Source organism: Pleurodeles waltl, chromosome 5, assembly GCF_031143425.1.
Source record: "Pleurodeles waltl isolate 20211129_DDA chromosome 5, aPleWal1.hap1.20221129, whole genome shotgun sequence".
Taxonomy (NCBI): Eukaryota; Metazoa; Chordata; class Amphibia; order Caudata; family Salamandridae; genus Pleurodeles; species Pleurodeles waltl.
In genome coordinates, this window is record NC_090444.1 from 1,764,512,807 (window position 1) to 1,764,530,056 (window position 17,250).

At 45.5% G+C, this 17,250-nt stretch overlaps 1 protein-coding gene across 2 annotated transcripts in view; it reads left to right on the forward strand.

Moving 5' to 3' along the window:
* The window catches only part of LIN9 (lin-9 DREAM MuvB core complex component), a 328,489-nt gene that overhangs the window by 89,915 nt on the left and 221,324 nt on the right, over positions 1–17,250 (forward strand). The gene's annotated exons all lie outside the window — the stretch shown is intronic.

The following is a 17,250-nucleotide window of genomic DNA, read 5'->3' on the forward strand; positions in this document are numbered from 1 at the left end:
ATAACTCCTCACAGCAACCCTTTTGCCATTTTCCAAAATGGCGGCTATAATGGAGGAAGAAGAGACATATATAACAATGAACCAAATAATAGTTTGAAATCCTTTTATGTATAAACCAAACAATGTTTATGATCTGAATATGAAAAAAAAATGTTTATCACTCTTGTTTTAGACACATTTTCATAGTTCACTTTATTTGTTTCGGCAATCGCTTGTGGTACATGTGCAGAATGTTGAACATTTGAGAAGAGCATATCAATAGGGACATCTTTTTGTAGCACAGGTTTTGCAAGTGCCTGTACGTGTAAGTTCTGTGGGTAGAGGCTTTAGAAATTTTGTAGGTTTTAGCACCCCATCAATATCTTCCCAACCAAATCCACAGGGATCTTTCTCTACATATGCATGATCCAAAATATTTACACTTCTTCTGATCAAGTAGAACGCTCTTTAAATGTGTCCATGCACAGAATGACATCTGTGGAAGGTCCCTCAGCAGGACTGATCTCCCTAACTCACTGTACTGAAGACTGTCAAATGTATGACAGTGGGACTCATCTATCACACACACAAGGTATTTTTCTGTGTGTTTAAGGTGAAATTGTTCTTATGTCCCAACAAATCCTTTTAGAAGCTTCATAGGTTCAGCAGTTAAAGCTCCGCGCTTTGTCCCAAATTTGCTCATAGTGTCATTACCCATAAGAATATGTGCCTTGATAAGAACACTGGGCATCTATGAGTCAAGTTTTGTTTGTACAGAATATGAAACCGGGTTAAGTGTATTTTCTTGGCGGGGCGTGGCCAAGATGGAGACCGGAGCGGCAGCATAAACTGCAGCTCCGATCCCTGGCCCATACAATTATCCTGATTATAGCACTCTAGCCCCCCCTCCGTGGGGCGCGTGTGTCGCCTGGGGGGCCGTTCGGGAGCCGCGCCGCTGCCCGAGGCCGGGGAGCGGAGGAGAGGCGAGGAAACACTGAAAATTACCACCATCCGTGAGACGCGGCGGGCGTCTGGCCGACCGCGTTCTCTTTCCGCCCTGTGCACACCGTAGGATCCTTTGAGCCCCGCTGCCGCTGCCTTTGCTCGATGGGACCGGAGCTGCGGACCGCCGGCGCCTGCGCCTCATCCGAGGTGCAGGGATTTTAAATTGTCCCGGGGGCCTGACTGGCGATAGCGGCGCCGCCGGGGCTCTCCCTTCGGCGGCGCCGCCCCTCCTCCCTCGCGACCTGCCGGAGCGGGTTTACCTGGGTGCCGGCTTTGAGGGGAGACGGCCGCGGGTGGTGCCGGTGCCCCGGCTCTCCTCCCGCTTGCCGGGGGCTGCCCCGGGCGTCGCTGCCGCCGACCTGGTGTTCACCGCCCCTCTTCCCTCGCATCCTACCGCAGCGAGGTCGACTGGACGCCATTTACTGACGGAGACGACGGCGAGTGGAGCTGGAGTCCCGGTTTCCCTCCTGCTTGCTGTGGACCACCCTGAGCAACGCGGCCGGCCCGGAGGTCGGACCGCACACAAAACTCAGCTGCACGGCCAAACTGATTGCGGCCGCCATTTTTTTTTTTTTTTTTTTTTTTTTTTTTTTAATTGAAATTTACCCCGGCGGTTCAAACAAGGTAGCGGTGCATCCTGGAAGATACGGCACTGCATTGTAATAGTATACTGGAGGAGGTACTTCAAGACGTGGTCGTGCAGTGTGGCGGTTCAGTGTCGTTCTCACGCCCGGCGTGGCTCGTGGGTGCTGGCTTGCAATTTCAGGCCCACTGTTCCTATGGACGGGTGGTTTGTACTGGATAATCCGCTGTGATAGCCCAAATATGATGCCTTGACAAAGTCCGTTTCGCCGACGTGCAGCTTCCTCACAGCAGTCTCTATTATTCAGCTCCCCTTATACCAACGAATCGCGCCTCACCTCAGGAGGGGTGAGGTAACAAAGATAGTAATAAAGCGGACATCGGACCCGGTTGATTGCAAGAGGTGAGCCTTTCGTCAACTTTTATTGAGTCGCAGCAAGCTGTTGTGCTGGGTCTTCGCCCTGAGCCCTAAAACATCCGGTACAGCTATAACCTTTAACAACTCCGTAGTGGCTCGTCTTCAGCACAATAGCACCAGGAACCTTTATCAGTGTCATAACCTTTAGGCTGTGTAAGTAGTAGTCAACGCATTAGACTACTAATCTCTAATATCATTGTCCTGCCTCACCCGTCCTCAATATCCAAGCCGAACTGGTGTAACGCCTGACTCGGCTGTACACACCACTGCGTATTCACTTGTTGGTCTCGCGCCTTCGTATTCCTGCACCTACCAAATGGTCAAGCCAAAGACCCCACGTGCACCCCCTAGCAAAATGGACCATACTACTTCATCCCCCTCAGTGGCCCACTCTACCACGCAAGTGACCTTGGAGAAACTGGAACTTACCCTGCAATCACATACTTCGCAATTCGATAAGATACTGCAAGCTATTCTAGACACTAGATCCACCCTGGAAGCTAAAATAGGCTCGGTAACAGAAGACCTCAACTTACTGCGCACAGATCAACGCGCTCTAGCAGACAGGGTGGCCGAACTTGAAAATGATACTGCAACTCTACCCAGCACTGTGTCTGATCTCAAATCGCAATTAGCGCACCTATCGTTAGATGTGGTCTCCTTAAAACGCAGAACTGAGGATGCAGAAAGTAGGTCTCGCCGCAACAATATTCGGCTGGTGGGATTCCCTGAACGTGTTGAGGGCCTTAGTACTGAATTATTCATAGAGCAATGGCTCACAGACACAATTTTCAAAGGCAACATTCCGAAGTTTTTCTCCGTTGAAAGGGCTCACAGGATCCCCGGCAGACCCCCCTCACCTGGCTCACAACCACGCCCGCTCATAGTAAGACTCCTTAACTACCGCGATAGAGATCTCATCCTACAGTTATTCCGCAAATCTGGTCCGGTAAGCTTCGAAAATGCGCTGATCTCTGCTTATCCAGACTTTACGGCAGAAGTACAACAGAAACGTAACTCTTTCTACCGTGTTAAGGCATGTCTCCGCAAACATAGTATCAAGTACGCGTTGATGTTCCCAGCCAGACTCCGGGTGCAGGACGACACTCGCTTTTTTTTTTTCACCACCCCGGAGGATGCCTGGACCTGGCTGCATGCCAAAGGTCTGGCTGACCCACCAGTCGCAAGCACTTGGGTCGACAATAGCTCTTGCACTACTTCGGGCCGCAGACAACGGAAAAAACGTGGAGCTAAACCATCACCTGAACAGGCACAGTCCGAACGCTCCCGGCTCCTGCAGGCCACATCCAGCTTCGTAAACGCATCGCCCACTACCTCATCCACGCAAATGGACGCGGACCGGGAACAGGACACAAATTCGGACTCAGCGGACTTCACGCGTGGTCCTTCCCTCACACCCCGTGCAGCTGATGACATATGCTAAGCAATTAAGTTCCTTCCGCTTCCGTTGTCTGGATGAGCTGGTGTAACTTCCCGTCTCTCTGGCTGCTTGGAGGCAGTCGTTTGTTGCTGCCGTGTTTTCGGCTGCGGCGCGGGGCTCGCGGGCGGCCCCCGGGGGGAGTACCTCGCACTTTGAACCATGAGTAATTTGGGCAGGGTAAATCCATGCCCACACATCAATGCCCTCTGGCTCCCCCCTGCTCCATATGGACCATTCTTTCAAGCCGGCACTTGCCGGAAATGTTTATCTATTAGTAATTTTAGTGTTGTTATATTTCATATTAGAGTGCACCTTTTTATCTATTGGTTGTTTTTGTTACAGGCTAGTTAACTGTAAATGCGGCAGCAAACGTACATGTCATATCTATTATAGTAACATGATTACAGCTCACAGAATAGTGCTCATTGACTGTCAAGCCCTAGCGGGGGGGCAACACAATACTTTCATACTGGGGGTAACGGATATCCACCCCTCCGGTTACATGACGGCTACAAAAATAACATGGCTACCCAAACACACCAAGGTATCTTGAAATATAGGGTACTCACATGGAATATTAGAGGCATGGCAACTCCACGGAAACGCCAAAGAGTTTACGCCTTTCTCAAGAGGCATCAAATACACATAGCTCTATTACAAGAGACACATCTTTCCAAATCTACGTTGGAAAGCACACGTTCAAAATGGAAAGGTCAATTGCATGGCACCATTTCCTCGTCTTTCGCCCGTGGAGCAGCCATTTGGATTGCTCCTGGGGTCCCATTTGCCACGTCTCGCGTACAGTGCGACTCCAATGGTAGGTACGTGATACTCGAAGGTACCCTTGATGGATCCCCCTTAGCCCTAGTTGCACTATACTCCCCAAATGTAAATCAACGCGATTTTTTATCTACACTGTCTACCGGTAGTCTCAGCGATCCCTCACTAAAGTGCATATGGGGTGGAGACTTTAATAATGTTCTTGACACTCAAATGGACCGCTCGTTTCCCCCACTCGCCACGGCCCCTTCCAATCGTGCCGCACAAGCTCTAGTGTGCTGGGCATCAAATAATGGGTTGAGGGATGTGTGGAGGGTGAGCCATCCTGTTCACCGCGAATATTCGTACTACTCCCCCGTACATAAGTTACACACTAGAATGGATATGATTTTTGTATCCTCAACCGTAATTCATAAAGTATGCATGTCTGAATACCTAGCGCGCACTATATCAGACCATAACCCCCTCTGCGTCATAATGGCATGGGGTCACACGCACACGCGCATACCAACATGGCGACTGCAACCAGAAGCTCTTTTAGATCCCCCCTTCCAAACAGATATGTCTAAAAGACTAGCAGATTACTTTCTATTGAACAAGAATACAACCTCATCCCGCGCTATAGAGTGGGATGCCCACAAAGCGGTGATACGTGGACATTGCCTCACGGCCACGTTCGGAATGAGAAAAACACTCACCAAAGAATTACAAGATCTGGAGGTAAAACTCCGCAACGCGGAGAATGAGTCAGCCGGCGCAGAATCCACATTAACAACATTGAACTCGCTCAGAGTTGCCCATAGGGAAGCAGACAATAGATTAAGCAAACATGACTACAGACATTACATGGCAAGACAACACGCGGAAGGGGACAGATCGGGCAGACTACTGGCCTGGCTGACCCGCCAACCCTCGCAGCCAACACCCATAGGTGCGATACGTTTAAATCCTGATATCGTTGTTAATACTCAGACGGGCATCAACGATGCCTTTTCAACATACTATTGCACCCTTTACACAGCCCCTCCCCCTCCTCCAGAGCAGCACCTTGCTGACATATTAAATCCTGTCTCTCAAAACCAACTTATACTTGATAACATCGCTGCTCTGGATGGCCCCATTACTATTGAAGAGCTGCGTATAGCTCTATCCCAAATGGCACGCAGTAAAACTCCCGGCTCAGATGGGCTACCGGTAGAATATTTTAATTCCCATACTACCCATCTCCTACATCCACTCATGGAGGTATTCAACGAAGCACACCGCAATCTGCAGCTGCCAGATTCTATGCGTGAAGCTTTGATAGTCGTCCTCCCAAAAGCGGGCCGGGACCCTCTGGATGTCAAATCGTACAGGCCGCTCTCCCTACTCAATACAGATTGCAAATTATTGGGGAAAGTACTAGCAAATAGGCTCCTCCCCTACCTACCAAACTTGGTACACCAGGACCAGTCCGGCTTTATCCCTGGCAGAAGCACCTTCTTAAATATTAGAAGACTCCTACACATAATGCATGGTAACACAAATACCGAAGCGGTGGCCCTCTCCCTAGACGTCGAAAAAGCGTTTGATACGCTAAGTTGGAATTATCTCCTACGCACACTCAAAGCGTTCGGTTTCGGTCCTGGCTTCATCAGCTGGATCAAAACACTTTATTCCATGCCTATAGCCCGGGTCAAAAATGGCCGCACTATCTCCGAAGCATTCCCTGTAAGTAGAGGCACCAGACAGGGCTGTCCACTATCTCCTGTACTATTCGCTATTGCCATGGAACCATTAGCAATTAAACTACGCAACAACGCACACATATGGGGCATTCCGGAATTGAACACTTATCACATTATATCCCTATATGCAGACGATGCCCTAATATACTTGCGCAACCACTCGGCCTCTATGGGTGCGGTGCTGCAGTTGTTGGACTCCTTTGCCCTTGCCTCTGGCTTGCACGTTAATTGGTCCAAGTCCAGTATCTTCCCTCTTACCTCTATCCCGCTTGATCGCCACACGGCACTTCCACAATATAAACTACCGTGGTCATACACAACCTTTAAATATCTAGGAGTGCAGATCTACCATTCTATCACAGATCTGAAAGAGGGTAATATCGACAGAGTACTCAGCTCCACCCGCAGCTTAATACCTTTTTGGAGCTCGCTCCCCTTGTCCCCCATGGGTCGAGTGGCGATTGCCAAGATGCTTATCCTTCCAAGGTTTTTATATTACTTCACTGCCCTCCCGTTGTGCCTACCACGCTCGTTCTTTACCAAACTGCAATCAATATTAACCGACTTACTCTGGGGCAAGGACAGACGCAGGGTAGCGCTGACCATAACACAACACTCGCAAGAGGCGGGTGGGCTGGGCATGCCTAATTTCGAAAGATACTACGCAGCAGCTCAATTGTCGTGGCTCTCCACATGGCTCCAGGAGTCTCCCTCTGCTGAAAGCACAATGTTGCAGACACATATAGCCCCGCAGAAGCTGCTGTGTATAATGCTGTCGGGCCCTCCCTCCCAAATCCCAAAATTAATACTGTTGGAAGCAGCTCGGTTCTGCTGGCGCAGATACATCCAAGGCAAGTCCTCCTCTCACCCTTGCTACCGCTATTTCAATTGCCGGGCACTCAAATCCTCTCAATGCATCACGATACGCGGGAAATAAACACACTGAAGGCGAGCGATCTGTACTCTAGCTCTGTAATGTGCACCTTTGCGGAACTGGTGTCTGCCGGAGTGTTCCACAACGGGGCCTTCTTGACATACAGCGCCATTAAGCAGCTACTTAATAACCTTTGGGGGGTAGGTGGCGCCGAGCCCCCCGAGTCCCCATTACTTACCATTATCCTGACCATAGGTTGCACAAAAGGCATTATAACTAAATTGTATAAAGCATTGATGGCGGCGGTTTGCACCACTCTGCCGCATGCTAAGGCACGTTGGGACTCTGTCCTCCCTTCGCCACTACCTCAAAAGACTTGGATCGCAGCTCTTGCAATGATCAAATCAATATCCCGTAATCCTCGCCTGCGATACACCCAATTCAACTATATTCACCAATCATATTTATCCCCAGCCCGCATCCAAAGAATATATCCGAGCACAAGCCCGACATGCCCAAGATGCGCCACTCCAGCAGCTAACTTTTACCATATGGTTTGGAGCTGCCACTCAATAAACTCGGCTTGGCTCCGCGTTACAGACGTCACAACAGACATCTCATCTCATACTCTGTCACCCACGCCAGATTCCTGCTTACTTGGCGTACGCCACCGCACCAGAAGGGATAAACAAATACATAGATTCATAGACTTAGCATTCGTTGTTTTCAAACGGCTAATAGCAACGCACTGGAAAGCACCACACGTCCCTTCCCACATGACCTGGCTCCGCGAGTTACATTGTCGCGCACAGGCTGAAGCCCAGACACTCCGCTCATTGCAACACAAAGGCCTCATACAGGAGGGCCCCGAGGTGTGGGACACATTTGTGGTGGCAATAGAAGCCAGGGATGATTTGTATCCCCCGTGAGCAGTGTATTTTACACACCCACCACATCTCTGGCTGACATCGTCAATACGACAATTACGTTGCCCTAACCTTTCTCACTCTCACTTACACCCGCCATCTATGCCCTCACCCCTGTCCACAATGTAATCTCGCGACACACTAGGACACCTTCTCTACGGTCAAATGTACATGCAACCCATACCTAGGTTATCTAATATTACTTCTGCCTGGTATCCTTTTAAACTCCGCAAAACATAAGTCACATCTTAGTTATGACCCCCGCTTTACCCATATATATTAGCCGGACTTCTTCTTTATTCTTCCCCCTCCACCTGATGTGGATTATCTACATTAGTAATGACATTAATAGCGTTTAGCTGCATCTTTAATTAGCAAATAGTTAAGCTCACAGTTTTCAAGCTGTAGGCTGTTTTATTTTTTTCTCACCTTAGCATGTTTATGCTGTCTAATATTTGCTCTCTTTGCTTGCCCCCTTTCCCCCCTTTTTTTTTTTTTTTTTCTCTTCCTTTCCTCTTCCCTCTCCTTCTTCCGTTTCTTTGTAATATTATTGTGTGTTAATGCTGTGCAAGTGTACATAAGCCAGCAAATGGATCGCAGAAGTATTGACAGCCAAATTATTGTTGTGTGAATGTTTCGTTTAATAAACAGATTTAAAAAAAAAAAAAACAAGTGTATTTTCTTGGCGGTTCCATAACTCTGACAACCCTCGACTTATGAACATTGCAGCAGATCTAATTAGCACAATAATATCTATATCATTTGACAGTACTGTGACTCGATTGGAACCATTTCCAGTTCACTCCAGCCCACTCAACATGTGGCACAACACGAAGGTCCGCTTCCTCCAATTTGCTGTTATGTTCTTGAACAATATGGCCTGTACCTTTTGACTCTCTCTCTGCAGGCACAAACTTCTCATTGACAATCATTCCACTTGCAGTAATTGGAAACTCAGTTTTCACTGAAGCATCAGCAATGTTTTGGCGCGTTAACATCACCAAGCTCTTGTTCGATGTTGACGACCAGAATTTATCAAGTTGCACAGGTATAGGTGCAGTCAACGTTTGATGCAGGCAAGTCAATTGTTCTACTTGAAGACATTCGTCTGATTCTCTCACATTCTTTGACGGATAGTTCAAGATAACTGTCAAAGACAATGTGCTGTTCTTGCAAGGTGTACACCAACTTTGTATGTCTCTCCGAAGTTTTGCATGGATGAAATCTTGACCATTTGCCGTTGTGACATATAGTTCACAACAACAGCAGATTTCAATGAGGACACGTTTTCAAATTGAAATTCTTGTACAGGTTTGTGCTTTACTGGTTTCGTTTCACCATCTCCATCAAATATTGCATTTGTTGCAAGAAGATCATGCAACAGAATGTCATTCATAAATTAACCCTTTGCTTTTGCCACATCCATCTCTCTCTGTGCTTGTGAAAGTTGTTTTTTTGTAATCTGCTTTGGGATGGCTGGTTGAACGAAACTCTTATGCCAATTAAATCGAAGTTTAGTTTTAGTGATCATGTCACACAGCCTTTTCTCTTTCAGTACAATTCTCTCCTGCTTCAGTTCTGTGTTTAGTTTCAATCCATGTTTCTGGACATCTAGTAGATGTATCTTTATATCGTTATCCACATATTGTTTGGTCATGAAGTTGTTTAGTCGCACAGGCTCGGTCATTTCAAAGAGGTTTCCTTGCTGCTGCATTAAATAGAGAAGTTGTCAACATGTTTATTAAAATGTTCCCATCTCTTTCCCATAAGTTTGGGGGTGAGGAACAGTTTCACAATGGTCTATTCATTTTGAATTTGTTGACCTGGATGCTGGAAGACTTTTTGTCGCTTTTGTGGATCTCAAGTCTGCCTTTGATTTGGTCCCTCAAGTCCAACTATGGAAGATCCTGGGTAGGGATGGAATTCCAGGCCCTTTGATAAAGTTGATCCAGGAGTTATATTCTGATAGTTGTGCCAGAGTAAGGTGGGGGTATGAATGGTGAACTGACGGGGAAATTCCATTACAGAAGGCGGTGAGACGGGGATGTGTGCTGGCTCCTACTCCTTTTTTTTTTTTTTTTTTTTTTTAACTCTTTATGAACGCTTGCATCCCCTATCTCTGACTGTGAAAACGATGCTCCAAAACGAAGTGGTGTAAAGACCCTATGTCTCTTGTTTGCGGATGACATCCTCCTGCTTTCCCAAACCGCTCTTCACCTTGATAGACTCCTTGAGAGATTTTTGTGGTTCTGTAGGGAGTTTGGCATACAAATCAACATCACCAAAACCAAATATATGGTTTGGTGACCCCAAATATAGAGTAAAGAAAATGATATCGCTGGATGGTAATACCCTAGAAAGAGTTCCAGATTTTGACTATCTGGGAATAAGGCTGGAGGACTTGCATAAGTGGGAAGCTCAATCGTCAAAATGCATTATGTCTCTGAAACAAAAAGCAGGGGGTATCTTGAGATTTGCCTGTAGATCCACCAGTTTCTCTATCACACCAGCAATGGAGATGTATAAAAGCCAAGCCAGAGGAGGCGTCCTCTATGGTGCTGAGCTGTGGGGACATGGCAAATTACAAGACTTAGGGAGAGCGGAGAACTTTTTTCTTAAGGCCCTGCTAAAAATCCCTTTGAGCTCCCCTGCACTTCCTATTCAAATGGATTTGAATTTACATTCGATTGCAGATATAGCCGCCATGTGGCCACTGCAGTATGGGATAAGATTATGGTCTACAGATGTTTTAGACCCGTATAGAATATGGTTAAGAGCGGTGCTAGCTGCCCTGCAAAATTAAAAAAACTCCCTGGTGCAGATATGTGGAAAAAGGCCTTTTATACCCTGGGGTTAGGATTGTTTTGGTCAGACCCTTTGCATCTTTCAAAGAGCACTATCTAAACTTTGAAGGACGCATATTGGATGAATCTGATAGTTGCACGGTTAGCTTCAGTTTCTCCTTCAAGTTTAAGTGATAGTTTTTTATTAGCTAAGTGCCGCTATGATTTTGAGCTTTATCTTGACATGATTTTAAGCACCTCATGCACGTGCACTTTACATCAGGTTTAGAATTGGATCCCTACCTCTTTGGGCTTTTACTTCTAGATGGAAGCAATCTGAATGTCGAGTAGATCTTTGCCCGATGGGATGTATGACTACAGAGAATATTGCTCATGTTTTATTTTACTGTCCAGCGTATAATAGGCAGAGGGTGCGCTGGATCAAGCCTCTCTGTATGTCCTTGGGTATTAGATATCGGCACTCGGCCCTTAGGATTTGCAGAACAAATCTGCACGGGACTGTAGCATGTGCGTTGACAAAATCTTTACAGGCAATATGGCATACCAGAACTAAACTCTTGACTACCAATGTATACATTTTAATAAGTAGATTATAATGGTGCCCTTTTGTATTTTTAACTTATGTATATATATATACATTTTTTCTTCAGGAAGTTTTAATTGTTAGGGCAAAACGTTTTATGCTTACAGCAAAATTATAGGTTGTGAGTTTTTCCTACCGGCAAATTAACAGGTTTGCACATATTGTCACTGGTAGCATGGGATACAGTGTGGTGGATAAGGCCCAAGTCACTCTTTTATTCGAAGAATTGCACTTGTAAATTTGCCTCATTTGTTTCAGTTTCAGTTTCTCATTTGTTCCAGTGTCCCAAGTGTATATATTGCAAGTCAACTCATATTTTATACTTTGTGGAATATTATTTATAAGCTTGTGGATGAAATTCTTTTTAATTTGTTTTAAGAATGTATTGGTTTTATTCTTATTATAATGTGCTTGTATTGAAGATTGTGTGTTAAATTTGCTTTAATGGCATTACTTTGCTGAAATAAAGCTGAATTGTATTGAATTGAATTTGTCACCTCTCTGAAAACATTGCAAGTAGAAAAGGACTAAATGGTAAACTAGCTGCCATTGAGCAACATATTCTCTTTTACGTGTCTGACCAACAATTCCCTTGGAGCTTTTCTGTAATCTCTGGATTGTCGTTCCTTTTGCATATCTGGAGCCACAGCAATGATCCTTCCCTCTCTCCTTCACCACAAAATGTCTTGATGATTTTTCTGTAGAGGTATGTTTTTTTCCCCCTCTAGCTTCTTCACTCTTTCCAAATATCAGGATTCATATCTTGTGGAGCTTATGCACTCGAATTCACGAAACTCAGTAATAGTGACTCCACAGTCTTCACGTGCATCTCCCAATCACCTTCCCGATCAGCATATACCAAGTGTCTCACTAGAGCTATCATGTATAAGACATTTCTTCAGTACTTGCAAATTTCTGATTTTTCTTCATGTTCTTTGACAAACTCTACGCATTTGGTGTTCTAGTTTCAAACAGAGTATCGAACACCGCCTGGCTTTGCATTGCCTTTTGATTGAAGTGCACCCTGTGCCGCCTTCACTTCAGAGATAAGATATGCAAAACCTAATTGTCATTCTTGTTCCAGAAAGCATTTCAACGCAATGTTTCTTTAGCCTCAGATATGATGAGCATACCTTGTAATGAACAAACTTAATGACCGCTCAATGCTGAAGGACAGTTTACTTCCAAAGATGTCAGCCTCAAGTGCATTGTCTATGCCACATCCACTCAGATAACTTCCTGCACACCACAACTCAATGTTTGTCATGTGGAAAATGGCCATCATTCAATAAAAATCATCAAATTCTACTGGATTGCACATACAAATGTCCGCTACGATACGTAAAACAACTTAATTGCAGAACATTGGCAGGATAGGCTGGTCTTCAAGCTGAGCATGCACATTTTGGAACTATTTTAGGGCTGTGTATACTGTCGCGTAGTTTGGCTGCAGATGGTATTACTGGTAAAAATGCTACCTTCTTCAGTGAGACAGTATCCTGAGAGATCAGAGCATGAATTCCATCCCACGGATAAACTGGCTTTTCTTCATCCCTCAGTCCGCACCGAATAAACGATGTGATGAATTCAGTTAAATCAGCTTTGCAGACCGCAGCATTGGGTACAAGAAGATCCATGTCCTCAGTCACTTTGAAACTTGCTGGTAGACTGGGACATGTTGATGGCTTGTAGTGATTCTATTCATGTTAGTAAGGCAATTGGTAAGTTTGCAGCTTTGTTTATGCCTACAGCTGCAACGGCGTGTATTTCAGCAGGTACTTCATTTATACAGTCTTGAAAAAGCACCATGGCAGTATCATATGTGCTGGATGTTCCAGACAAAATCACAATTATCAAGACCAGCAATTGTAAATCCTTTCCTGGTGAAGTGACTTTGAAGTGGTGTGCTGTCAGATTCTCAAGATTTTACAGCCTGAGCTGCTAACAAGTTCCTACTCCGTACTATGTCATTATAACTTGTTGACACACCAATCCTATTCATTGAAGTGATTAGCTTTCTACTTTTCTACTTGTCATAGATTGCGTGGGCAGTCATCACGTGTAGCAGAGTTTTCTTTTTGCTGCGATGTAATTCATAAAGCATGATCTGGAAAAGACAGTACATTTGCACAGCAGAAGCCGGTCTGTTCATGAGATTGTCTTCCACTTCACTTATATCTTCAAAGCCATCATCAATGTTGTCGGCTTCTGTTTTGAACTCAGGAGCTTTAATTTGTAACTGGTTTGCTTTGCTGATATTAAACAATGATGTAAAAATGTTAAGACAACATCAGACATTCTTGTTAACTCCCATGATTTGCAGAGATCTGGAGCATCACAAAATGGGTCATTAAATCCGAAATCTAAATCTTTCAGGACATTTCTTTAGATGGTTCCTGCTGATTTTACTGCATCTTGTGATCTTATTTTGGCAGCAGGAATTTCAGTAGTTAAATCAGCCAGGAAACTTCATTCTTTTTGTTTTACGAATTCTGTCACTGTACATTCTCTCCAGAAAAATATTAATTTCATTACTATGGATCAATACAGTTTCATCAATGTTGACCATTATTTCTCTGATCTGAGTGTGAACCCATAGCCATCACGCAAGAGTGGCAACATTTGCTTTTTCACAGAGTGCAAACTTAACTGAGGGCTGACTGTTATGTTGCTGCTGGGAGCTCTTTGTACATTCATATGTTTGAATGTATGCACGCATGTAGTTCCGGGTAGGCATTCAAATCCACTGCAAATACATTCACCTCACTGCTAAGATCAGTTACTTGGCTGAAAACTTAATCTTGGAACAAACTAGCTGCAGATAACATGTTTGCCCTTTGAGACTCGCATACTCTGTACTTTGTTCTTTCGTCAATCCCTTCGGCCCTTCTTCTGGCTAAACCACAGATAACAATTCGGCCCTTCTTCTGGCTAAACCACAGATAACACATTGAAGATCCTCTGCTTTTGGGAAACAGCCTTTTCTACACGGCCGGACCAACACATAGCGTAGCAGCGCAGTCGTTACCATTCTTGCCTGAACCATTTGCGTGGTTAAGGCACCATGCATATGCGTTGTTCAGACACACTGCAGGAACAACAGGGAGAGGAATGCGGTGGCCGTGTAAGTGGGGCTGGGCTGGGTGGCGGTATTTTAAAGGACGGGTGGCGTCGTTTTCAGGATTCAAGGTGGGGGTTGAGGCAGTTTTTAGGACAGGATGGGGGTAGGTTTTAGGGTTCGGGGTGGGGACTTGGCGTAGTTTTTAGGGTAGGTTTTCGGGTTCAGGGTGGGGAGGTTCGGGTAGTTTTTAGGACAGGGTGGAGTAGGTTTTAGGGTGGGGGCTCAGGGTAGTTTTTAGGACAGGGCAAGTTTTAGGGTTCATGGTGGGATAGGGGTAGGTCTTAAGCCAGGATGGGGTAGTTTTTAGGACAGGGTGGGGTAGGTTTTAGGGTTTAGGGAAGGGGGTCAGTGGTTCAGGGGCATTTAGGGTGGGGGCGGGAGGTAGGGGTAGTTTTTAGGACAGGGTGGTAGCCTTTAGGACATTGTAGGTTTTAGTGCTTGGGGGGTGGGGTCGTTTTTAGGGCAGGGAGGGTAGGTTTTAGGACAGGGTGGGGTAGGTTGTAGGACAGGGTTGATTTTAGGGTTTAGGGCGGTGGGTCGGGTAGTTTTTAGGACAGGACAGATTCGGTTTTAGGTTTAGTGTGGGGGCGGGAAGTCAATGTAGTATTTAGGACAGGGTAGGTTTTAGGTTGGTGGGCAGGTAGTTTTTAGGATGGGTGGGGTAGTTTTGAGGACATGGTAGGGTTAGGGTGAGGATGGGGATTTGGGGTAGGTTTTAGGGTTCAGGACGGGGGGGTCAGGGTAGTTTTTAGGACAGGGTAGGTTTTAGGGTTCGGGGGCGGTGTAGGTTCTAGGACAGGATGGGGGTAGATTTTAGGGATGGGGGTCGGGGTAGTTTTTATGACAGGGTGGGGTTGGTTTTAGACAGGGCAGGGCAGCTTTTAGGGTTTAGAGCGGGGGGTTGGGGTAGTTTTTAGGACAGGGCGGGGTTGGTTTTAGGACAGGGCAGAGCAGATTTTAGGGTTTAGGATGGGGGAGGTCAGGGTAGATTTTGGGACAGATTAGGTTTTATGGTTGGGGAGGGAAGTCATGGTAGTATTTAGGACAGGGTAGGTTTTAGGGTGGGGGGCGGTAGTTTTTAGGATGGTTGGAGTAGTTTTCAGGACATGGTAGGGTTAGGGTGAGGATGGTGATTTGGGGTAGGATTTAGGAGAGGGTAGGTTTTAGGGTTCATGGGGGCGGTGTAGGTTTTAGGATAGGGTTGGGGTAGTTTTTAGAACAGAGTAGATTTTAGGGTCTGGGATGGGGGGTCGGGGTAGTTTTTAGGACAGGGCCGGGTTGGTTTTAGGACAGGGCAGGGTAGCTTTTAGGATTTAGGACGGGGGGGTCAGGGTAGTTTTTAGGACAGATTAGGTTTTAGGGTTTAGCATGGGGGCGGGAAGTCATGGTAGTATTTAGGACAGGATAGGTTTTAGGGCTTTGGGTGGGGGGGTCGGGTAGTTTTTAGGACAGGGTCAGGTAGTTTTTAGGACAGGGTCGCGGGTAGTTTTTAGGACTGGATAGGCTTTAGGGTTAAGGGTGGGGAAAGGGTGTCAGGAGGGTTGTTTCACACAACCACGCATGGCGTTACCACATTTACCTTTAATAATCGTGCTTTTACAACGAAATTCGTTGTAAAGACATGCATGGTAAAGATGTAGGCGTGTTTCCGACCGCATTAAGCCATGTGTGGTTTTGTCATGCGTAGTTCTGTCACACCACTCTGCTTCCTGATCAGTTGTTGGAGGTGGATGAGGGGTAGCGATCGATCTTCTAAGTGGATGGGCAAGGGGTTTGGTTGTCATCGCTTTCTCAGCAGACTCTGATTCTTGCAGTGATTCACTGGTTTCTGCTATTTTTTGGCAATTTCTCTGATAAGCCTAAGGCTGCTCTACCGCCTAAAAGAGCATCTTGGAATTGCTAGAGCAAGCCCCTGTCCACTAGTAAGGGAACCCCTGGACTCTGCACTTTGTCTCATTTTGATATATCACGTAAAGAGACAGCTTCTTATAATGTGTTTTTGCACAAAAGAGCTGCATTCCCCCTGTGCGCAATTCTAAGGTATTTAGAATTCTGCCCACGGGAAAAAAGAGCCCTGGGGAGATTTCACATGACATTCCCAGTAGTATGCAAGGAAGCGTTCACCTGGTACAGCTTTCTTGACACACTTTTGGGAATGTATGTGAATTGCAAAAAGGACTAATGTGCACACTTAGGAAGGACTTTCACAGGAGCAGATTTCCTACGGTCTTTGTAGACAAGCCCCACAATGTTCAAACTTTCTTTAGATTAAAGGAAACAATGGGGTTCGAGGGTGCAATATCAAGGTTACCCTGCTCGGCACTCTTCTGTATAAAAAGAAAAATGTATAATGTAAAAACGAACTGTACATTTAATTTTCTAATAATGTTATTCCTCACCTTCTCATCAGTCTGTTTTTGTAAATGGATTTAAGTAAGACATTGCTCTTACAACAGTTTTATATGTAAAATAACTCAAATTTGAGATACTCCAGCTAACATAAAAATGCTCTCTGCAGCATGTTTTGGTGTTCTTTGCAGACCATGTGACATAACATACATAATATCAAATAAAAGTGAACTTGAGAAGTGAAGGAGAGTAACGAGCACACACAAATAGACATTTGTGTGCAGCCGCTGGATTAAAATCTAGTTTCCTGGCATTGAAACATGTGACTTGCAGGTTATATGCAGATCACTCTTCTGGATACACTCCCGCCTCTCACTCGTCACCCTGCCCTGATCACACTCCCTGTTACGGCTCTATGTTTATATTGTCTGCTTGGATGCCTGCTGTATCTTGCACCTCTCCAGAATTCAGAAATCCTTCTCTTCTCACAAGCCTCATATGTTGTGTTTTTTTTTTTTTTTTTTTTTTTTTTTTTTTTTAGCTGATTACTTTTTACAGTCCTTTTTCATTAGCATATAACTGTGTGTTGTTAGCATTCTAAGTTTTGAAGTGCTCTTTTAGCATATATATTTGTGATGTCTAGTATTTTGCTATATCACTA